This window comes from Neolamprologus multifasciatus, chromosome 8, assembly GCF_963576455.1.
Source record: "Neolamprologus multifasciatus chromosome 8, fNeoMul1.2, whole genome shotgun sequence".
Taxonomy (NCBI): domain Eukaryota; kingdom Metazoa; phylum Chordata; class Actinopteri; order Cichliformes; family Cichlidae; genus Neolamprologus; species Neolamprologus multifasciatus.
Genome location: NC_140446.1, coordinates 12,240,663 through 12,264,992, shown reverse-complemented (window position 1 = coordinate 12,264,992; position 24,330 = coordinate 12,240,663). Strand labels below are relative to the sequence as shown.

Genomic DNA, 24,330 nt, shown 5'->3' with positions numbered 1-24,330 from the left:
TTAGCTTATGGTAAGTTGATTTCAGATCTAGGAATGAAGAACATTATCAAATAATTGAAGTCAATTTCCTCCTGCAGCAGAACAATGACCCAAAGCGCAGCCAGACGAGAAATATTTAGAGAAGAAGCTGTTAGCTGTAATTCTGTCTGTGATGGAGTGGCGATAGTAGCCGCTGGAGCTCAGTGCCTTCAATGACATGTCTGTTATCCAACTTGTGAGAGGAAGTTCACGAGACATGGAGTGAACATTTATCAGATAATGTCAACAAACAGTCAACTGGAATTCATGGCTGCCATTGATGGACAAAACTATCATTTTGAGTAAAAACTGTGTATTTACTACATTTTTATTTACTTTCAACTCATTTATTGAATCGCTCAGTAAACAAAAGCAATCTGAGCAATCAGCTCAACACAACATTTTTTGGTATTGGTGGAAGCTAACTTGTCACAGTAGGAAGAAAGCAGGTGCAAGCCATTACATTAATGATAGCTGCATTGTATTTAGCTGTTCCGGTCCTGTTATTAAACACACTTGCTGGCTTGGCTTACTGGAACGCACAACAAACCGAGCCATTAGTAATGTTATTAAATACACAATGGCATTGGCTACAGCTGTGCTACACCTGCTCTGACAAGTCAAAATGTCTTCCATAGGAAAAAAAAATAGCTTACTTAAACTGGATTAGCCTTTTGAATTCTCCTTAAACAACTTTGAGAGAAGATTTAGATGTTGAGATGATGGATCACAACAAATTTAGGAACTCAAAACACAAAACAAATCAGAAACTGACCCGCTCCATGTTGCCAGTGCCTTCCAGGATGAGCACATGCAGACAACCAGGAAGGAATGTTTAATTTAAAGGGGATCGTGAATGGATCACCCTACATGAAAAGCCATCTCAGACTTTTATCTCTGTTGGCTCTTGACTGACCTTTCATGCTGCATTTTTTTTTATTTACAGCTAGATTAGCTTTATAGCCTTCTGAGTCGAAGGACGATGCTCTTATCTCACATAATCTGTTGTGAATCTAACATAAACCTCACTTTATTAGCTCATACACAAGGATCATCCATGTGGAATTAGAGTAGAAAGAAATTAAATGTAACAATTTAACGTCCGTCAGATGTTCTGACAGGAAATCACTTTGTACAAAACGCGCTCTGCAATTCTTCTACACTATGTGATGCATGATTAGCAAAATATACTCTGATAACCACAGATATCTTGTCAGTATTTTTAATGTTTTCCCCTGATTGTTAGTGCTGTGTGAGAGACACAGTCAGGGAGTAAGGCAGGTGATCCCTGATGGGGGTGGAGCTGGTCTTGCTTCACACAAAATCAATTCTGGCCTTTGGTGTTGGCAAGCCGGCAGGGTAGGGGTGCAAGGAGGGGGAACACATGTCTGACACCTTCTGACTTTTTCATGAGGAACTGTTTGAAGTTTTAAACCCCCACAGAGGATTCTCGGGGCGATGAATATAGAGAGGGGTGCGGCTTAAAGCTCAGACATATTATCATCAATGAAGTCCGTTACGCAGTTTGATGAGGGAAGTCAAATAATTTCAGTTTAAAGGCCGGGAAAATTCTACAAAATATTAAATTCTTCACAGTTGATTTGTTTGCGCATCGCTTTGGAGCTTCTTCCGGAGCACTACTGGTTTTCCCTTATATGATGGATTTTATTCATTATTAGTGCCACTTAAGTCGTCCTTGTCTCGAGTGGTTCTGTTCTCACGCTGTGGTGGGCACAAAGAAGAGGAGCATGACCTCAAAGTATCTTTTGTTGCAGATGCAGTGGAGGGTGGTGACTGGGATTCATGTGATGGGGTGAGGAGGTGTGTTAGGCACTGAGGAGGGTGGGCTGACAATGACAAGCTCGAGTTCTGCAGTCCCGGTGGTCCTGTTTTTCAGCTGGCTACAATTCTCCACCAATTATATGATAGTACCATGTTAATCTCAGATTATGTTGTTTTTTTCTTTTGATTTATATTTTGATGATTGAAATTTGGAAGATGCCTAGTTTATTATTCCAAGCTAATGGTGCGGCTGAACATCAGTCCAACTGGTTGCGTCTCTTGTCCGTTGCACCCAGTTCGCTTGGCTGACCACTGCTTTTAAAAGTCACCCATCCCTGTATTTATTATATATCATCAAATCATAACACAGCGGTTCAACAATCGGATGAACCCCTATGAACAAGCACTTGGTGACAGTGGGGAGGAAAAACTTAATTTTAACAGGAAAAATACTGAGTTGAGTTGTCATTTACAGATCTTTAGATAATAAGCATTCCAAGGATAATCATCCTTTTTTGAAAGGTCGGGTCATCTACCAGTCTGAATGTTGGTCGATCCTTTAGGATGCCTGGGATTCTTTAGGATCCCAGGCATCCTAAAGAATTCTTGTGCAAGCTACTGAAGTCCCAGTTTCCCCTGATGCATCCATCAGTGTGAGTGTGTGCGTGAAGACAGTAGAAAAGTGCTATATAAGAGCCAGTGCATTTGCCAACAATGGACTGACACTTTACCGACAATTGGACAGCACATTTTGAAAACACTTGTATGCTGCAGAATTTCAGAAGTGAACTAGCTAAGCGAGGAAGCGAGCCAGCTCTTTAGGTTGAGCTGTCACTTCTTTAGCAACCTTTAGCAGTCTACTTTGTTTTACTTCACCAGCACATTATGTCATGGTTTCAGATTTTTTTTTCCTATTTATTCTACAGAGAAGTCCTTCCCTGTTGTAGTTTGGTTATTTCTTGACACTTCCTGTCTTTGTTAGTTTTTTCTTTAAAATTGATTATTCTGCTCTTGTACTTTTTGTAGTCAAGCTTGTAGGATTTCTAGTAGTTTTTAAATTTATTTTTTTATATAGTTCCATGTGCCTTTTGCGTCCCTCCTGCTTTCATCATTTGCCTTGAGTGACCGCCTTTACGTCTGTGACCATCGCTTGTTTTTGGATTAAAAGATTTTGGCTTTATAATCCGCTTCCTTGTGTTCTGTTTTTGGGTCGACCTCCTGTGGAATCATCACGCAGTCTGTTTTCATTATCGATTGTGCGTTGTTGTTTGTGTCTGTTTGGTATGATGATTCCTATTGGTACAAAAATGCAGATTTGCTGCTATGGTCAGCAAATCCTGTTGGTAAATGTCTGTGTTTAGAACCTGACATAGTGCTCAGTTATTAAACACCAGATATCCTCAGTTTGATCCAGTGTGGAAAGCTACAATTTATAGTTTCCCTGGAATTCATAGACTGTAATGTACGTTATGTTACAGGACAATTGTGTGAAGAGCATTGTTTTTCATTTTTTGTTCAATAATATCTTCCTTACACCAAAATGTTAGCCTGTCCTAATGGATTATGGTCCATAAAGTAAATGTAAGAATCTTTTCTTAGACTCCATTCAGTTGATTTGTTGTTGGTTTCTGTTATTTGTGTCCACTTGAAAATATTGTGAGTTATTGTGATGCATTAATTCTAAAAATGTGTCACCTTTCATTTTTGTGCAAATGAATAATAAAGGATCATGGCAGTCATCAGCTAAAAAACGATATATTTTGATTCAATTTCATATCCAGATACATCTTTTTCTAAATATTTGATTCTACGAAAACCATTATAAACTCTCAGAGTGCTTTGTTTGATGAAGAAAAGAACATTTTTCCATCATTGCTGGCTCTCCTGTTTTGTTTTGTTTTCGTTTTTATTGCTTAATCTGACAGTAACAAGCACACATTACACTGACCAGTGCTCCAAAACCAAAGAAAGTGTCATTTGCTGACTTCCTCTAACAGATGCTGTTGCTCATCTTAGGCAAGTGCAATGTCCTGGATCTGGTGGCACTGCTATATAACTGCTGTATAAATAGATTCCTATGACAGAGCCATTCATCTCCAGCCATGAACACATCAACATTAAAAGACAGCTCACCAAGACCTCTGCGCTTGTTAGGGCAAGATCAGCAGTCCAGATGCCCAAGATGTAAACTCGTGAAGGGAAGATTAATTTATCTGTCATCCCTGCCTTTGACAGTAGTTATAAATCTGATTTAGCTGTTGAGCGGGGGCCATGAAGAAGGGCAGTTGGACATTAAGATTTCAAAGGAGTGATATCAAGAGAACTAACTCGTGACTCACAGCCTGCCACAAACAGGTCAAAAGTTCTCGTGGGGTGAACTGTGCATGTGAAGCGATGTTTTGGAAGTGAAAGAAAGGAAGACTTCTGCTCATCTTTTCTTTGTGTTATTTTCAAAATGGTGGCTATCATGTGAGGCGAGACGCAGGCACGGGGTGTCAAAGGAGCTATTTAGCGGTAGATGGATGGGAACAGGCGATACGAGGTGGTCACATCCTGTGACCATCTGCACGGAAGTCATGCTAGTTATTCAGAACACGCAGATGCACGGGCATAACATGACACTCTATGCAGATATTTGGACGCGTGACAAAATCTTCCGCTGCAGTTCGTGGAACTGGATTCTCCCGTGCCAGCATTTTCTTCAGGTTCATTGTGGGTTGCTTTTTGGACACAAAGTTCAAGTTTCCTTTTTCTTTTCATGAAATTACCTTTATCCTCTTCTGAGTTTCTCTTTTTAAGCCATTTACAGCTATAGTTATGGCAGTGTCAACGTTTTCCTTTGATAGGGACATTAACTTCCCTTTTTTTCCCCAACTAAACCTATCAGTGGGTTAAAGAAACTCAGGCATTCGCCGATACTGAAGTGACTCCATGCATAACCCACTGCTTTAAGACAGTTAAGGTGGGGATAAAATGTCATACCACATTAAACAGCCCAATGACCTGATCACAGAGATGCGTAGGTGTATTGTGAGTGGGAGGGGCGAGGCACGATGATGAATCTCTCTCTTTGAAGCCCTTTTCTCTTCAGTGTGTGTGCTGCTTTCACTCAGATGAAACCACAGCCTTTGTATAGCAAACAACATGGTTTGGTGATGACAACAAAGAGGCAGCAGACTTTTTAAGGGAGCCTGTTTTCATTGTACATATGGATGTCAGTGGAAAAGAAACTGAACACACTCAGAATCCCATGTATTTACTAAGCTGTGTAATCTAGTGGTAAGAACTGTATACTGGGGTTTTTCCATGTGTTACTGCTTTACTAATGCACTTTATTTCACAAAGACCATCGTACTTTATCATGCTTTCAACAGTGGTTAACAGCATGTAAATGAATTCATGCTTGGTCATACTTGTAATTAATTTTATGCTACTTTATTTTTAAACTCTTTCATTTCAGACATATATTTTCTACTGTTTGCTCAACTTAATTTCAAATATATTCAAAGACAACAATTAATACATCAGTCATTCAAAGATTTGAAATAACACATCCATTCAAATAACACATGATGTATTAGAAAGTCAAAAATATAATATAACATATATAAATATAGCATAGTTATACACATATACCATGTATAACTATGTATTTAAGTATTTAAAATCCAATCCATGTACAACACTGCTACATATATATTGGTGTTTTTCTATAATACTTTTTCCCTGTTACCTAAAACAAGAGATAACATAATGTTTCTTGAACAGTGGCTACAATTACAATCCCAAATAGAAATTATACGATAACGTTTAGTGAACTTGGTAGAATGGGCTAATAAAGTCAGCAGACTGACACAGCTAAAGTGAAATTAGCTAGTGCTGAGCACCATAAGCACAGACAAAGCATAGCTGACCTCATTACTTGTAAATGAAGCATTTCTGTCTTTAAACGGAAGACTGCATTGTTTCTTCTCAAACGCTCAACTGTCTGGATTTGAGGAACGCTGTAAATGCAGGGCATTTGAATTTTTACATTGCAATTCTGCTTCTCTGATCGCTTAACAAGCTACCGGCCTGCTAACTCATTTTTCATCCTCGGCTCTAGTAACGTTCTGTTAATAGAGTACATTTGAGTGGTCTCCTCTCCCCTGTAAATGCCCATACATTGCAGATCAAAGTAAGCCATAGCATACTGCTGATTTAAATGTACCTAATTACATTAATGATGGCATCAATTACTCCACTGGTGCGGTTTGGCTGCTTTGGTACATTTTCCCAGAGCTGTGGCATGGAGGACAGTGGGAATTTTGATATGTCGTAGTGTGCAAGGCCAGAAGTAGGATTAATGGCCGTCTGCCTGCATCCAAGGTCCTTCAGCAGTAATTGCAAGCAGAATCTGACTCTATGATCTCAGCAGCGGTATGCAACATGCCAAAACAGCCTGCCTTTGACAGATTGCCTTCCTGCAGTAATAACTTAAGCACGTTCGTTCTCTCAAATTAGGCATTGCATGCCTCCCACACCACAAAATAGGAGCAATGACTTCTTTCCACCTCCTTTGAATGTATGTCTTATACTTGCCTGCCTTGACAGATGTGAGTTAAATACGATTTAATTCACAAAGTAAGCTTTTGCCTGCCCCGTCTCTTCACCTGTAGCTGTCAAGTGTTGAGAAATAAAATGTTTTGAATAGAAGATTTAATATTAATCTTTTTTAGCGCTGCAGTGTGGAGCAGATGAAATGCTTTTTGAGAATCGCACTACAAAGGTCTTCAAGGTGTTTCACTGCCGCTGCATTAGCCTCCAGGACTGTGCGGGAATGAATCCCACTGTGGTTCTCGCTCTCATTCTCTCAGTTGATAGTTTGTGTCCAGCCTCGGGACAGAGGGACTCCTATGTACTGCTCTGTGGTGGGTTGTGTTCTCTGGAGCAGTTAAAAGCCTGGCAGCTCCACCCCATGACTGTCCAAACACAGTCAACTCTAGGCATCCACATCAAACAGAGCTCTCTGCGAAGCCTATTGGAAAGTTAACCATGGGGTGCTGAGCTTATTTATTTATTTTCCACATATAAAAATGTGTCTGGCTTCAGATTCTTTTTATTTTTTTTGGAAGCAAAATTCACTCATTAGTGTTTGTAATTGACGGGACAAAGCCGTATTTCAAGAGCGGTTTTGACACTACACCCGGTTCTACTCAGCTCGGCTGGATCGAGTCAAAAGCAAGATTCAGAGCAAGTAACAAGAAAAGACAAGTTAATGAAAGATTCTTTCAGTCTGCTCCTCAGCAGTGCTCGCAACGGACATGTTGGAGTGAAATGAACTTTCCCTGCAATGCGTGCTTTAGAGCATTCGCACTGCAATCGCTAATTCATCCGGCCTTGAGATCCTTTGACACTGACGTTCAAGCTTAGACGCTACGTGAAAATGTAAATAAACTTTAGAGGAGCTCTGGGTCAGTGTGGGACTAAATTTATAGTTTTGGCATTTACTCTGTAGTCATCATTCATCCCCCTGTCAGGAGCAGAGGCCTTGATCAGCAGAGCCTCCGTTGGCCCTCAGATGACCTGCAGCCTATCTGGCCAGCTGTGGTTCAGATGCCTCAGTCTCAGATATTCGCCTTGCTGTAATAACTGAGGCCGTTAACCCCTTCTGTACTCTTTTTGTTTCTTATTTCAGTTCTAAATGCAAATGCTTTTGAGGTCTGGATATTTGGAATAAACTCTAAAGGTTATCACTTAGGCTTTTTCTCATATATATACTACAATGATAGATGTTCACGTTCAATTTTAACAGAAAAAGTTCAAACCTATCCAAACCTTTGTTTAAAGGGTCCCCCTTCTTAAATCATCATGTGCTGATCCCCAAGATACATTTCTTTGGAAAGATGTAGTGAGTTTGACTAACCACACCCAGGCTGGATTATTGCCAGACATGCTGAATTAAATAAATTCACTTAAACAGAAACTGTCTGACAAAAGGAAACAAAGTAACACATCATCCAAACCCATTTCTAAGGCTTCAGGACTCCAGTGAACCACCGTGAGAGATTTTATCTACAAATAGATAAATCTTGGAGCAGCGGTGAACCTTCCCAGGAGAGGCCAGCCTACCAAAATGACTCCAACAGTGCTTTGAAGACTCATCCAGGATGTCACAAAAGAACCCAGAACAACATCCAAAGGACTGCAGGCCTCACTTGCCTCAGTTAAGGTCAGTGTTCATGACTCAACAAAGAAAAGGAGACATGGGATTCCAAGATGCAAACCACTGGTGACCAAAAAGACAACAAAAACTCATCTCACATTTGCCAAAAACACTTTTATGATCCCCCAAAACATTTGGGAAAATATTCTGTTGACAGATGAGACAAAAGTTTAAGTTTTTGTAAGGTTTGAGTGCCGTCATAAAAAGAACATCGTACCAACAGTCAAGCATTGTGGTGGTAGTTTGGCGAACTGAGGCTGCTTTACAACCTTTTTCTTTTAAAAAATCGAGTCATTTAAAAACAGCTTTTTGTGTTTACTCTGGTTATCTAATATTACAAATTGTGAAAAATGTGACAATCTGAAACATGTAAGTGTGATAAATGTGAAAAATATTTTTTCACAGCACTGTATATTTTCACTATATGCAGGTGAGCACAGAAGCCCCACCCACCTGCTATTGATTTTGTTTGAAAGGGATAGCCAATCAGAAGAAAGTTGACTTTAAAGTAAAGAGGAATTTCAGACAGTGAATGTAAATGAACGGTGAATTATACAAACTTACTGTAGTCTAATAATATATGAAGAAATATGATTATAATAAGTCATACTTGTTGCCCTAAATAATCCTAAATTTTCAAAAATGATGTACCACAGTTTAAAACCTTGGCACTGAAAACCAAGTCTGTGTGCGGGGTTTGCTACCAGCGCTGTTGACAAATGACAAAGTGTCTTTTTTTTAAGTCATTCCAACCTTTTAAAAGGGAGGCAAGGAGTCCTCTTGGTAGCCTAGCTTAATGGATTTGGCGGCTGCTCTAAACTCTACACAGTATGTGCACTATGTAACAAAATGTACAACCCTGTAAAAGCCAAATCAAAGTCTAATAATGAGAAGGTGGCCTTCAAAGCAAAGTGCCAATTATTTTAAATTGCTCCATTAAAGGAAGCAATCACAACTGCCATGTTAGCATTGGGACGTAACTGCTCTCGTCTGGTGGTTTGAGATCGTGTGGGTGTAACTGCCATGCAATAAACACATGCAGTTTTTCATAACCTCATGAAACAAATGATTTTGTTTGCTGACTGCCTGCCATAACACATAACTGACTGACAACAGGAAAGCTCTGCATTTTTTCACTTCAGCCGAGAGAACAAAGCTTCTTACTGTTTTTCCTCCTTTTAACAGGTGAGCGCTCCAGCTATTAATTTGTGTAGGGCCACCTACTTTAATTGGTCTTAATCTGGAGTGAGCAGCTTTGATCTCTCTGACAGTTTGACTGCATTAGCACGAGTGTGGAGGCTAATCCTTTGCGTAGCTTGTTCTTTTGGCGCAGCCAGAGGCCTGTCCAACGATAATATGTCAGCTGAGGGATAAGCCCTCATCAAACAACCAGGTCTAAGCTTCTGGAAAATGGGGGTTGAAGGGCCACCGTCATGCTGTGCTTCCAACAAAGATAGAGATGTAAACCAACTGGGGCTTGCAGTTTTTGTCTTTTTTACATTTGTTGTCCTTTAGGCAAACTTGTTTTTGTGCAGTATCATATGTCCTGTGACCACACACTTCTTGTTTCTTGATGAATGCTTTTTCGTAGTGTTCTCACTTCAAGCAGCACCTGGTGGTTGTATGCTGTCTTTGTTTTCCCCACTGATCATACACACAGCGCATGCATGACGCACATGTGCAAACAGCAGCTTTGTCGGTGTTGTCTTATTAGGAAGTAACAAGCATATAAAGTGTTTGTCTTGAACTCGAGCTGAACTCTGATGAATTATGATAACCATCTCACAGTCAACAATATGTGTTCTCAGGAAAGGAATAAAGAGACAGTGTTTGAAATGAAGAAAACAGCAGCACTTGTGCTTAGCCAGTGATTATATCACACATCATGTTGATTTACTTATCACGACTGGCACATCTTTACTTCAGTGGATCTTTTGTTTTTGTGATGGAGGAATTTTAACTGAACTTTCTTTTTGTGTTTGCACGAAAAACACTAAATATATCACTTAAAATGTCTTCAAAGAGGACAGTTAGAAAGCTCACAGAGGATGAGTATGATCACATCCTTTCTTCACAAAGCAGAATAAATGCGGTTTGGGCCTTAAGTTAAATTCAAGACAGATTTTTTCACCTCATTCATAATGTGTTATACTTTCATAAGAGTTTAATGTGTGAACATAGGTATCCTCAGAGCTAGCTAGCCAGTTACCCGTGAATCGCACACACCATTGCTTTTATTATTTTTACTCATCTTTAAGCTAGGATTTCTGTCAGGCCTAAAATGACTCCCCATTGAGAGCAATCATCAGGGAATGTTTTCTAATAAGATTTTTTTCTGACATAAGCTACAACCATTAACGCCCCAGTTGCACAGGCCTAGAGACAGGTCAGTAACCCTCCAGCAACAAAAAGTCAGTAGGAAAAAATGCATAATACAAGACTAGTTGAGAGAGGTCCCAGGCAGTTGCTGTGAAATTTGACCGCTAAAACTCAGAGACAGATAGACCCTGCCAGTGACCAACAGTGATCAACCAGAAGTCACTGGGAAACATGTATTCTCAGGCCAGTTTGAAAGTGGTTTCAGGAGGTTGCTGGCTTTTGGTAGGTGAAATTGCACAGAAAGAGCTATATGGTGCTGCACTGAAGACCTCTTGGGATTTTTTTTCTTGCTAGAAGATTGCTGCAGTCTCCGATAGTTTGCGTAGCAGACATGGACTTGTCTCCAAACACTTGCTTACTACCCACCAAGTGGTAGCAAAACTGCAAAGACTGTGGAGTGAACTGTAAACAGAGAACTGTTTCCTTAAAAGTAAAATTTGCACCTTTTGAACAATGCAGGAATAAGTCACAACTTTTTCTGGATCTGGTTGCACCTTTTCAATTTTTCACCACCGCTCACTGAGCAGTTGGCATGTGTTTCCAGATAAGTTTTCCACAAGCAGCTACAGCATTATGCTAGCAACCAAAGCAATCAAAGAGGTTTTCTTGGTGCAGCATTGTCTTTGTGACCAATTTTCCATGGTAACTGTCAGTAATTATTCTTTAACTAGCTGGGGAATATACATTTTTACCTAGTAACCTGTGGTTGCCAAGGTTAGTATCCTTGTGTGATTGTTCCTTCAAGCCATGTTATTTTTAGCACAGTTAGCTCGTTGACGTTAGCGCCGTGCAGTTCCACGCACGGGGTGATCCGTGCTAACTTGCTAACGGAGATTTGCCGCGTTAATGCGGTTATGGCGTTAACGTCATTTTAACGAGATTAACGCCGACAGCACTAGTTATTTTTCTTTATAATATACATAGACAATAATTACTCAATTGTTTGTCTGCTAATTTCCTTCTACTGGCATCTAGTTACATTGCTTCAGTTGTACCTATTCCTCCTAAATAGATCATTCACAAAAAATTGTTTGTAATTTTTGTTTTTTAAAAAAATGCTCTGTATTGATTGATGATATGTGACAATTTAGAACATTTTATGGGTGTTTAGTAGATGCTGACCCACTAATTGTTAAAAACAGCTTCTACACATCTGATTCCCTACAAGTGTATAAATGTTTGAACTGGAGTATTTTATTCACAACCGAATATATTAGTCCTACAATTTCTTTGATTTTGCACTTTTAATGCTTTGAGTATGTTTTACAGATCTTCTCAGCTCTTAACACACTGGAGGCCATCAGTAAGTAGTCATCTGGTTTCAATTGAATTTGTGGCTGTTTGTCCAACCCATCATCCATCAGAAAATTGTAAAAATATTTTGCACACCAGGGACACTACTGGAAGGTGACTTGCCATTCATAGACACAAGGTAAAGATTAATCAAGTGTTATGTGTTCTATTGCCAGCTGGCAGCACCAGCCTCTAAACCTTTGAGTGAGTAAGTCCACAGAGAAGCCCGTGGCACAGCTGAGTTTGTCTTGTAAAAGTGCAGCTGTCCAAGACATGACAGCTACAGCATTAGCAGGGCCATTAAGAGGTGTAGAACATTTCCAGGGAAACCATTTGAAAAATGACAACCTCCGGCACGGCTGAGATATTAATTATACGTAGCACCCATGGAAAATAGGAGAGAACAGTTGGTGAGACAAAAGATGCCTTGTTTTCTCCCAAGATGCCTTGTTTGTGCATTTAATAAGCAATAAAGACCAAAAGGAAAGAGCTAAATTCTAACTATTGCCAGTAGCAAGCAATTTTGAAACACAGAAGACTGGATTAATGACTAATTACCTATCAGCTTGTTTTCTAAAATTAAACAAGAATTGAGTGTGAAGGACAGAAATTATTCCTGAGGGGAATAGTTTAAAGGCAACATTCTCTTGAACAAATTGCCCTCAGGAAAAGAAAGAGGAGCCCGATGCTGTTCGAGTGCAAGAATTTAAATTCACTGTAATGTTTGAATGTCCTAGAGTAGAGAGCTTTCAGAAATAATTAGAAGAAAGATATGCAAGAAAATATAAATGTGCTGTAATTTGTACAATGAAATTGGGATATTTTTAGCTGTTATTTCACTCTTTCCTATGGAGACTTAAAGTTATCTGTGTTTAGCACTGACAACACCTTAAGGAGTTGGCCTAAATTAGTCAATTTTGCTTTAAAAATGCTAAAACTGTAGCATTACCTGACAAGCCCAAGTCTTGTGTTGTGAAAATAGCCAAAATGCCAAATGTAAGACCAAAAAACAGTTGTTAGTGAAACAATAGCTAAATATATGGATATCTATGTTTGATTGCATATACATTTACATATAGATTATAGAAAATTCCAGGACGTTTTGTAAAAGTTGGAAAAACTTGATATTTTTAGTGGTTCAGTCTGAAAAGTGTTCATTTAGTTAAGAAATTGAGGTATTTTTTCATACGTTTTCCACAAATGCAAAAATCCCTGCTATGTTCATTTATTTCCAGACCTGTGACGCTTGTTCCCTTGCTCACGTATAAAACACACACATGTATGTTAACTCTTCTTTTTATGTTCATAATATATCACTTTATATAGTATAGTGGCAAAAACGCCTGTTCGTAAACAACAAACAAATGAATAATAAATGCACATATTTATTGTTATTCTGCTTTGCAAGCTGTATATTCATTTTTGAAGACATGATCAGTTACAGGCACTATTAGGACCACTGTTTGATGAACACTTATACACAGATATGCATGAAAACACATTTCAATGACCTCAGAGTACTGTCAACAACATTACGTGTGCGTGTCTATGTTACGTGTATGTATCATAATGTCGCTGTTCATTTTGTAATCAGCTGCTACGCATAAAATATATAATTTTTGAAAGAATTTGAGTTGTAAAAATATTTCCCAAAAGCTCTGTATGATGATCCTGTTACGCTAGGCAGTTTACATAGTACATTTTGTCCAATTTGATTAGCGGATGTAGGAGAAGTTAGGGAACAGTAGTGTATACATATACTATGATCATTATGCTGAGATTATTGGTGGTGGAAGTTGTAGTAGTAGCAGCAGTAGTATTAATGCAGTTTTGTAGAAGACGCGTATTTGGCTAAAGTTATAACTAATTGCAGCTCCTTTATATACTGCTGGTTAGCTTAATTAATCTGCTTATTACATGACTTGAATTATCTTAGCACTGCAATAACCATTTGTTGAAACTCCAGTATTTACACTGAAATGCATTGAATTAAAGTAAAAGCATAAATGTCTTTGTTTCATACCACTACGTTAGGCTCCAGTACAGGTAGGAAGTGGTTTTGTCAGTTTGTTGCGTACTAAAGGAGGCGAAGTGGAGGTCAAGAGTTAGCGGAACTTGTTTTCTGCGGGGATGGTTTTCTCATCACCGAAAAAGAGATTAAACTATTAAAATATGGAATATTTTTATCCCTTTATGTGAAAGCAGTTTCATAATGGCTAAATCTGTCTGTAGTATTAATTGGGGATTAATTTGCCATGTTTTCAGTAAGTCAGAGGTATTAACTAGGATCCAACAAGGTGCCTCCTAATTAAAACCACAAGTCCCACAGTGTGTTATAATTCCCATAAGAATGCAGTTCATTAAATGGCCATAACTAAACCCTTAGTAGAGTTTATTACAGTGATGGTGCTGAGCGTGGTCAGAGTAGTTTAAACTCTAAATCTATTCCATATATAGGAGCTATTTCCTGTCCTGTCCTCAAGGGAATGAAGGGAACTATGATGGCCACATAATATCTATTCGCAGAGCCTCATAAATAAAGAGCTGCCCCTGAGTGCAAACTATGTTTATTATAGCTGCCTGAACTTCTGTGCCAGCCCTTGGAGTTACTTATGCAGATAAATGCAGCACCATTCATCATCACTTCTATTCATAAATAGCCAATAACTCATCTCTCTCCATATGGAAGATTAGACCTTGGAAATCCGACTTAAGCACAGGAAGTATTCAGTTCATGAAAAACATGAGTGATCACACACGCGGCCACCTCCCCTTTACTCATTGTATCTTATTCTACATGTCATTTCCCTGCTTAGCTATCATCTACGATGCCCATAAAGACTCGCGCTGGAACCTTCTCGGTGGTATGCTGACTGGGAGTAGATGAGGTGTTTTCTTTTTTTCTTGCTGTAGTGTGCCGGTTTGCAGAGAAGAGGCCACAGAGGTGCATAGACTGATGAGAAGGGATGATATATGTAGCGCCGGTGTCCCAGCTCTCCTCTGGCCCATTGTCATTAATCACGGCCATTAGCCACCCCCTCCGCCGCTGCTAGCGTTGTCTTCACCCAGCCATCACAGCCTCCCTTTTGTCTCATATCCATAAAGGGAAAGGCCGTATACTTTCACCTCACCTCCCACTGCAGAGATCCAGCGTTTCTAAAAAGGGTGCTAGCATGTGTTCTGGGGAATTAAAAGTTATAATTTATCTCATTATGGCGCGGTAGACGTTTTGTTACTCTGCAGCAGAGGTGCTTAAATCTGATGTGTAACATTCTCCAGATTTCTTTTTTCCACTCTGATCCCCACTACGGCGTGATTTACCGTTTTATCTAAGAAATAAGTAGAACTGTTTTAATCTTAGCGCTCACATTATCATCCTGTTGTCTCGTCGAGCTAATCAGCAGTCAGAGTCGCTCTCATCTCCCCAGCGCAGTCTTCACATCGTTAAGTCTCTCCCCCCCCCCCCCCCCCCCCCCCCTCCATGTCATCAAACCCAAGAGGTCTGATATGATAATATGTGTGAACTGAAATGTGAAAGCAATTCATATCACTTTCCAAGGGCTTTGAATGTTTGATTTGCATAACTAGGGAAAATGATATTAGATGGGCATATTGATTTAATTTCATCCTAGAGCACTGTTAATTATGGTATCATAAAAGTGTCATCTCTTTATTATCAGGTTCACAATGGGGGTTGATGGCTGGTGTTGGCAAAGTGCTCTCATTGCTACAGGAAGGCTATCATCATATTGTTTAGCGTAGTTTTATATTATCAGGATGGGTCACGATTATCCCTCGATCAAACGTCTTTGACTTTAAAGGATTAGCTGTATGTGTTCGTACTTTGTTCTTTGATATTGCACCAATGCAGCGCGCTCTTCTCAGTGATCAGCTCCGAATGCTTTACGTGTGCTTCGCTTTGCATGGCCTCCAACCCTCCCCCTTTCAGCAGTATTACATGTTAAACATCGCATGGCCAGAAAACGAAGCTTGGTCTTGCTTTCAAGTCGATGAGTAACATGTGTCTTACATACGTCGCTGTGTGCATTTTCATATCATAAAGACTCCAACCTGCATGAGATTATGAGATAGCTTCCCCCATACTGTGAGGCATGCGCATCCTGTATTACCAGCAATAGTTTGGAGAGGATGTGGAGCAAATATCCCCTTCTCTTTGCTTCCAGCTGAATTCAGATCTTTACAAATGGATTCTCTGAGTGCAATTTATCTAAATGAACAGTGATCATTATTCTGGATCTACCTCATCCTTAATGCTAGAGCACTATTGAACAGATATCTCTTTAAACACAGCAAATAGGTGGTCTGGGCTGAAGGAAGGCTGAGTACATTCATTACTTCTCTTTCCTCTTTTTTCCATTCAGTAACACAAAGCAGTGCATAATGTGCAATCTGATAAGTGTTCTCTTGCGCACGGCAGGTCTGGGACCCCCTCCCTGAGTGTCCTATACATCACTGGGCGGCTCAGCTGTGGTTTGCGAGGGGAGAACTCTGGGATTGGTGTGGCTGAAGTTGATGAATAGGCCTGCAAGGGTGAGAAACTCCAGGGCCAAGCTGTAGGTCCATCCCCATGGCATGTGATGCTGATTGGCTTTGTCCTGTGCGGCCGCTCTGGAGAAGCGGACATTAAGATTAAGTGATGCTGTCGTGTCGGGGAGCAGTGCACTGCATCATCCTGGGGAAGAGACAGCTGCGGTGGTTAATCCTTCATCACCAGGGGAGCGCTGCCAGAGCAGAGATATACAGCCAAAGATAACCCTCCATAACTTCTGCTAAAGATCAGAAACTTTGAGTTCGCATCCATCTGTCCTCAATCCTCACTTAAAAATGAGAAATGAGCAGAGGCAGTGCTGCAGACAGTGGAAAACAAATGGAGCAAATGACATCAAGATGAGGTGAATGTTTTAGTGAGAGGTAATCTCTCTTTAACTAACAGCGAGTAAAAACCAGTCATTGTGCAGCGCATACTGCAGCTTCTGTTGGTGGAGGGAGAAGAAACAAGGGCAAACAAACAGAAACCCATTTACACAGCTTCTGCAATCGCTCTCGTGTCAGTGCCTAGCGGACAGAAGTGTACTTTATCACACATTCTGGGTTGTGGGAATTCCCAGCAGAATGAAAATATAGTTTAAACAGACAAAAAGGCCACTCAGAGCAGAGCTTAAGTGTTCAGTATTTGCGTGTCTGCGTGTGGTGTCAGCATATTTTAGATTGCTGGGTTTGCGTGTTTGTTGTTGGTTTGATGTAGCTGTCATGACGTGATGGATGAGCATCATCATGTAAAGAGTAAAAGGAGACGTCTGAGCTCCAAGAAAAGCCGAAATGTTATATTGCTCAGGATGGCCTGAAAAGACATTAGAGCGTGAATCAGTCTTTCTCCATCCACTTCACCCTCTGCACTGCCCAAAGCCAGCTTGCTTGAACCCTCCCATTTTCATACCCACTTTTCTGAATATGGTAATTTCCTCTAGAAAGCCTCTGAGATCCTGTGGGATGATATATTTGGTATGGCGGCGGCATACCTGCAGAGAGCACTTGTGACAGTGACATATTAGTTACAGTATCTCTTGGAATCAGATAACTTCAAATTTGCCACCTTGTTAAGTTTTGATTTATGTGATACCATTTCACTAAAGTAATTGGCCTGGCCTGTTGTAGAAAATAATCAGCCTCTCCACAGAACAAATGCTGGGCCATGCTAATGAGGCAGCCCGTGTGCTGAACTGATGCTGCCGACTGACAGTTATTAATGATTGTTATGATATACAGACGAGTTGAGATTGGACTGAGTTGGGCGAAAAAAATTTGACATTTAAAAAGAAATACAGCATGTTGGAAAGTACTAATGAAGTAATATACTGCTAGGAAAACAATCGTGTGTTGTCAAGGCAATGTGTAATTACCCAGCAGCCACCCTGGATGGCTGTTTGGCAGACAGGCTGAGGAGAGAGCTCAACAACCTGGCCGGTAATGGATAGAGCTCTGCTGGCAAGGGGCTAAAATGCACTAGGCAGTGACAGAGGTGTACAGATTGATGAATTAATTGGGTCTTTCTTGGGACATAAGGGGAACTGCTGCGGCATATGCTCGGCTTGTTACTTTGGAAAGTCTACTGACCCTGAAAGTGAAACCATCCCACGCAGGGAGTTGTGGCTCTTTTTATTGCTCGTTTTCCTGAGAGGGTCAGATTGCACGCACTGAAGTGCAGTCAACTGCAATTTGTTACCTTTTCTTAATAATATATTGTAAGTAGTTCTGCTGAGTAAAGTTAGACAGCAATTTAGCATCATCATCATAGATGTCGACTGTAAATTTATATTGTAATTCATAATCTCATGGTGTTGTCATTCTGCAGTCTTCAGGTTTCTACAGTGAGGTTATAATTAAATCTTACAGAATAAGCTAGCACCCTTAACACATATGAGTTTTACTGTCCCTGATATATTTTCAGGTTGAGATTATTAGCTAAAATTGGCATATACCCTCACTTTGGAAAGTTTTCATTCTAGTTTTTGAATCTTGGGTCTCTGTGACCTCGCAAAACACTTTTTTTTTGGCTATAACTAAGGAATACATGAGCAAATTGTGATAATGAAAATAAATAGATGACATTTCCTATTTAAAAGTCAAAGTTCAACTTCAGTGTGACATCAGAATGTTTAGCAAAAACAATTTTCTGGCCATTATTAATTACATAACTACATAACTCAGCAGGAGCCGAGGAGTAGGAGTCTGCTCTTCTCCCTCCTGAAGACAGCTGCAGTGTTCTGAGCCCAGTTTTGTTTTTTTCTTTTTAATTGATCCACTGTCCTCACTTCCTGTCCCTGGATGACAGATGGACATAGGACCTCCTCTTCTTTTGGTAACAGAAGCTCATTGGTTTAGCTGATTTTGAGCTTCAGGTGACTGTTGTTGTTCTATGAAAATACAATAACAAATAGACTATACCTTTATCTTTATACAGCTATGATGTAAACAGCATCTTAACCAGCTGGCAGAGGTTCATAGCTGCATGATGGTAAATATTAATGGTAGTTGTATATTCAATGCTTAGACCGCATGATGGAATTGGATATAGTAAGATTACGATGCCCCCTGTTAGACCGCATCCTTGCACTTTAATTATATCAATTGATAACGTAGCCCTAAAAACCTGAAACATTTAGTCCACCAATTTTCTAGAGGATTAGAAGAAGGCTGGCTAACTTCATCTACATATCCTGCTTCCTACCTCTTAAATCTGCTGTTTTGCTGTTTTTCTATGTTTAATATTGCAGGATAAACTGGTTCACACTGAAATGTGTAAACTTGCAACTTCATGTAGTCAAATAAATAATTAAAAGAATCGCAGCTGACATTTTTTTTCAATTCACGCCTCGTAGTCAAAGAAAAGTAATCATCTTGGCTGGATGCAAAGCAAAGACGGGAATGATGGATAAAAGAGTCCCGTAAATGACCTCAGCATTCATCTGACTGGTCAAACTCTATTGTCCACCTGCAGCTACTTGCAGAGGTCTGCACATAGTTGCCATTTAATCACAGCTCTGCAACACCCCTCTGTCAAACCTCTGAAACGCTTTTACTTAGCGCCGACTCCTGTTGAGCGAGAATGAAAGTTCTCACAGCTGCTTACTGTCACTGTGGTCTTACTTCAGCAAGTGCCCATTGGCTGCGACCGCTCCCCCCTCCCCGCTCATCTCCCATCAAGCCGGTGCATTAGGGCCGACTGCCGACCGCATCAGTGGGCCTCCTCGGCCCGCGGAGAGTCCCAGGCCCATCACCACGAATTAAACCGGAGGCCCTGGTAGTGGCGCTGCTTTTGGTGCCACTGAGCATTACACTGACACAAATGTTGAGGATCTTTGTCAGCTATTATTTCAATACATGACTGTGTGGTGCCTCGTCCATCCCAGCTCGCGTATCCTCCTCCTTCTTGGAGCAATTCTCCTTTGAAGTAAGGGAATAATCTCTTGTATATTGTCAGTTAATTAACCCCATCTTTTCATACGCGTTTTAATGAATGTGTTAATGCGTGTTGTCTCTGGCTACATGTCCACCAACGCCGTAGGCCTGTTAATGTGCGATAACAGACAGCAGATGACTTTTCAGATTTTATGATGATTTGAAGGAAAGAAGACATTTTGACAGTTTAATTTTAATGTACTGTGCAAAACATGTGTCAACACATGGCACACAATTTAGCAAAGGACCAATTTTAAATTGTATCGTCATATCTTTAGCCACTCTATGTTTCCTTAGTTGAAATTGCAAAACATGCCAAAGAGGACAGAGTTTGACAGATATTTTTTTATACTAATTTTTGCATCAGCAAGGTAATTTGCAAGGAGCTCCCTGAGATCAGGAGAGGTATAACATTGATTGTCTTCAGTCATTTGTAAATCATGGTGGAGGCTCTGCCATTGTTTGGACTGCAGTGTTGGAGATCTTGTTCAGATTGATGAAATTATGAACACAGACATGTCCAGTCAGATTTGGGTCCACTGTATTTGGGTCCATCGTATTTGGGCAACAGCTTAATTCATCAGCATAACAATGATCCCAAACACACACATAATTTTGCCTTATATGATGTATTTAAATGTGTGTTTGCTAAAGTTTAAAAAAAAATTCATCCATCCACCCATCTTCGACTTTTCCGGGGCAAGTGACATGAGGTTGAAATATTATGTTGACATACAAGGTGAAATATCAGAACATAGACTAGGAACATTGTTTGACTTTACTAAAAAATTACAATATAATAATATGTTTTTAATATTCAAATTTTGCTTTAACTTACCCCATGTTTAGTTGTTTATAAATCTTTTTTGAATTTTTACCTAAACCACTCACTGGATCTTCCCAACTTTGGGGTAGATTTCATTGAAATCTGTTAAGGTTTTGAAATATTAATCTAACTAGCAAACAGTCTCACAAAAGAAGACAGCACCTCTCTTTTATCAAAATAGCACTTCTGATCCTTCTGGTTTCATCTTTTCTCCCGTCGTTTAATATTGCAGGCTGTTTGTGTTTTCTAGTTGACTTTCTTCACTTGAGTTGTTAATCAAGTGTCTGACATATCTTCAGATGTAGCCCTGCTGTTTTGGGGAAGCCTGAGAAGCGATACATCCAAACACATTTCACGTCAGACTCATCTCTGCCTCCGATTCCTGCTTCTCTTCTCTCCCACTGCCCTCACCGTCTCCCTCTCACCTCCCACTGCTCCATCCTCACACTTATCAGAAGAGACAGGTGAGTTAGTGCGCACTCAACTTCAAACCGGCGTAATTGTTTTTCATACGGAATGAGAGCTGCTGACTAGACGTGGATTGTAGAGGAACAACAGGGCTGATTAGCGAGGGTTAGATTTGCTTGCTGGACCATTTTGACACCTGTCTCCCTGCTTTCCCTGGAAGCTGGACCTGATCCCTCTACACTGTCAGTCACACTGGTGGGCAGAAAGAGAGGGGAGTAAGTAAGATAATGGACTGAATAAGAGTGGGAGACTTTAACTCTCTCAGTCAGGACCGTTATCACAGCTCGCTTTGAAAGTCTCCATGATGGAGCTATTATACTGTACTCGTGTTATCTACAGCTCATATTCTGGAGACAATAAAGCTAAGGAGCAATTAAGTCCATTGACTTTTCTATTCCATTAATGCGATCATTGATGTAATGCTATTTTTAGAGCGATTGTAGAGTTTCAATGAGGTATAAAGTTTGTTACATTAATGCGCTCTCGCCATACATCACAAGCTATTAGCTGTGTTTCAGCAACATTAATATAAAGCTTATTTCAGAGTGCCTTCAATAGCTTTGTGCCCTTATGCTCTGGAAAACTAATGTATGATATTCAAAATATGCATCCCATCTGGCTGCATCTTGTTTACAGAACACAGTGGCAGCTTGGGGTTATTAATCATGTTTGTCTTAATTACCCCGTATAGCAGCTCCTGCATTTGACCTTTTTTCTGGATCCTTTCAAACCATTAATCATGCAAAGATCAACGCCAGCCAAATAAGAGTAGATTGCGTTGCATTGCCTCAGCTTCTTATGGAAGCACATGATCTACTTGGAAAGAAACTTGTGTATAATTATCTGCCGCTATGAACTATCAGAATTAAGTTGCGCTAAAGATACTAGCGCTAGGGAAAGTTTTAAAGCAGAACACTGCTCAATACAACCGAATAAGGCTTCCTGTTTTATAGTATATAAATTAGACACAAGTGTCTTAGTACTCCTTTGCTTTTTAAAGTGTCTTGGTTTTCGTGAATTGATGATTGTTGACATTTTTGAAGACAAATACTTCTTTCTCCAAGTATTGTTCCTGGTACCTTGCCATATGGCCTGGAGCAGAGTCGCTCCTAATGTTAATCTGACAGGTAAATGAACGTTTGTGTGTGTGGTCTATCTGTTGACGAGGGACAGTTTAGTCCTGTGGGCTTCAATGTCCTTGCCAGAAAGTCAATACAATTTACTGAGAAGTCTAAAAGCAGACATCTTTACAGACAATTTTTATTCATCACCACCAGCCTGTAGAATGAGATATAGCCATCTTTGAAAAGATCAGAGCAACCAGTGAGGTATACTGAGGAGATTTATGTAAGAAATAGACATCAGGAGGTTTATCAAGTAATGTATTTGAATTAATTGGGGAAAAATACAGACCTCTGATAACCTGGAAAGGTGATCTACTCATGTGTTAACAATGTGTTGTCAGTTGTGTTTCAGTGAAATTTGTGTCATTTATCTGTGAGGTCAACCAACCAAGCAGTGTCTTAAATTTGCATCTATGGATAAGAACTCCCTTTTCCACTCCTCCGCACCTCTAGTCAGTTAAACAGATGAACTATTGCAGGACAAAGATTAAACAGTAACTGGGGGTGCCACAGCACTATGTGAATAGGGCCTGACAGACATTTTATCAGTAAACCAATTAACATGATTTATGGTCAGGGGTAACCATGAGACTTACCCATAAATACAAAGGGCTGGCTGAGCAGCTTCTTCTGAAGCGAGATCTTATCAGATTTCTCTCGATTACGCTGTGCTGGCATAGAGTCAGCATGCATTCGTAAATGCAGCTACTGTGCATGGAGGGCCTCCCTCTTTCGAGCAGGTCAGGAGTTCAAAGCCTGGCCTGAAGAGTTGAAGAGAGGGTTGTGAACTCCTGACCCCCTTAATGTAACAGGGTGAGCAGCTCTTATCAGGATTGTCCCACCCAAGAGCTTTCTGCTCTGTCCATCCCATGCCATGGAAAGTCTCTGAAATCCTCATATCGCTATCATGTTTTTCCAGTCAGAGGATTTAGGAATTTATAATCCAGTAAGATTTTAATAATGTGGCCAATTTAATGATAACCGTATACTGAGATACGTGTCAAGCGCACGTAACGTGTGGTCTGCTGGTCCAAATATTCACTCGCTTGCTGTGTGGAATTTGGTTCTTTCCTGAGAGTTCAGGTACAACGTTTGCTTGGAAAAGATTGATGGTTTCCCAAAAACACGTTAATTGGGCTTTGTGTTTTTCTGGGCACTGTACTGTTTTAACTCACACGCTAAGAGGTTGTCAGGCCCTCAGCATTTGCTCGACTGCGATCGTGGTTCATTTTGACACGAAACTAAACCTGGCAGGCGGATTATGTCACCAGATATGCTTAGATTTGGATTCAGACCAGTCAAAGCAAGAAAAGAAAACAAGGTAAACACAGATTTCCCGTCTGCTGTTTTGCCCGACCACAAATCCAGACCTAGAAGTTTATTTACTAAAGTAAGCTATTCGATTGAAAGCTTTACTTTCTTTCTTTTTTAACTTGTGGGCTAAATTGGAAGATTATTGTGATATTGAAATATAAATATGAAATTATATTCTATTAGTTTTTGATCGCTCAAAATAAGCGTCACACTTGCAGAAGCCGGTGTACCCGCCGAAACGCTGTGCATTTATTGAGACTTTCAACCCCAGGCAGGCTAATTATGGATCTTTGGATCCACATTATGTCAGCAGCTGTTCTCCACCGTGAACTATGTTAAAAACAAACACCGCTCACACCTCACAGATGACAGCTTACAGTCCTGCGTAAAGATGAAAGTCACTTCGTACAGCCCCGATTTGCAGACGCTGTGCACAGAGGTTCAGGAGCAGAAGTCCCATTGTAAACATACCACGGCAGACCCGACGATGTTTCCATGAACATGCTTTTCAGGGTCTCTTTATTGGCCACTTTTTACACACGGTTGCTGTACGCATACAGCCGGTGTTAAAGCTCACAGCCCGACACACACCAACACAATAGCATAGATGGCACAGACGTTAAGGCGGCGAGGCGTGATTGCGGGTGCCGCTCAGGTGCTGCAGACCACGCCCCGCCACACACATTAACCAGGTAAAATACATATTTAGGCAGAATTTTGCAAATATCTATTTTTCATTTTTCAGCAGCATAGTGCTTTTTTTCCAGTTATTTTTTTAAAAGTCAGGTCAAGGCTCCAAAAGCCCAAAGGCAATATAAGGGTGGCAGCTCACAACAGTTTTTCTTTGCTACATGGATCATTTTAGTTCAGCTGGGTGTCTTTCCTTTTGTTATATTTCTTTAAGAGTTCAAAATGTGTTAATTACATAAATAAAATGTAAT

The 24,330-nt window shown here is 40.2% G+C and overlaps 1 long non-coding RNA gene across 1 annotated transcript in view; it reads left to right on the top strand.

Moving 5' to 3' along the window:
* Positions 1-24,330, top strand: part of LOC146512599 (uncharacterized) — a 64,083-nt gene extending 39,753 nt beyond the window's left edge. Inside the window, exon 3 of the long non-coding RNA XR_014875653.1 lies at positions 1-24,330. This exon is cut by the window's left edge and continues 7,016 nt beyond it. This is a non-coding gene — a long non-coding RNA (uncharacterized LOC146512599).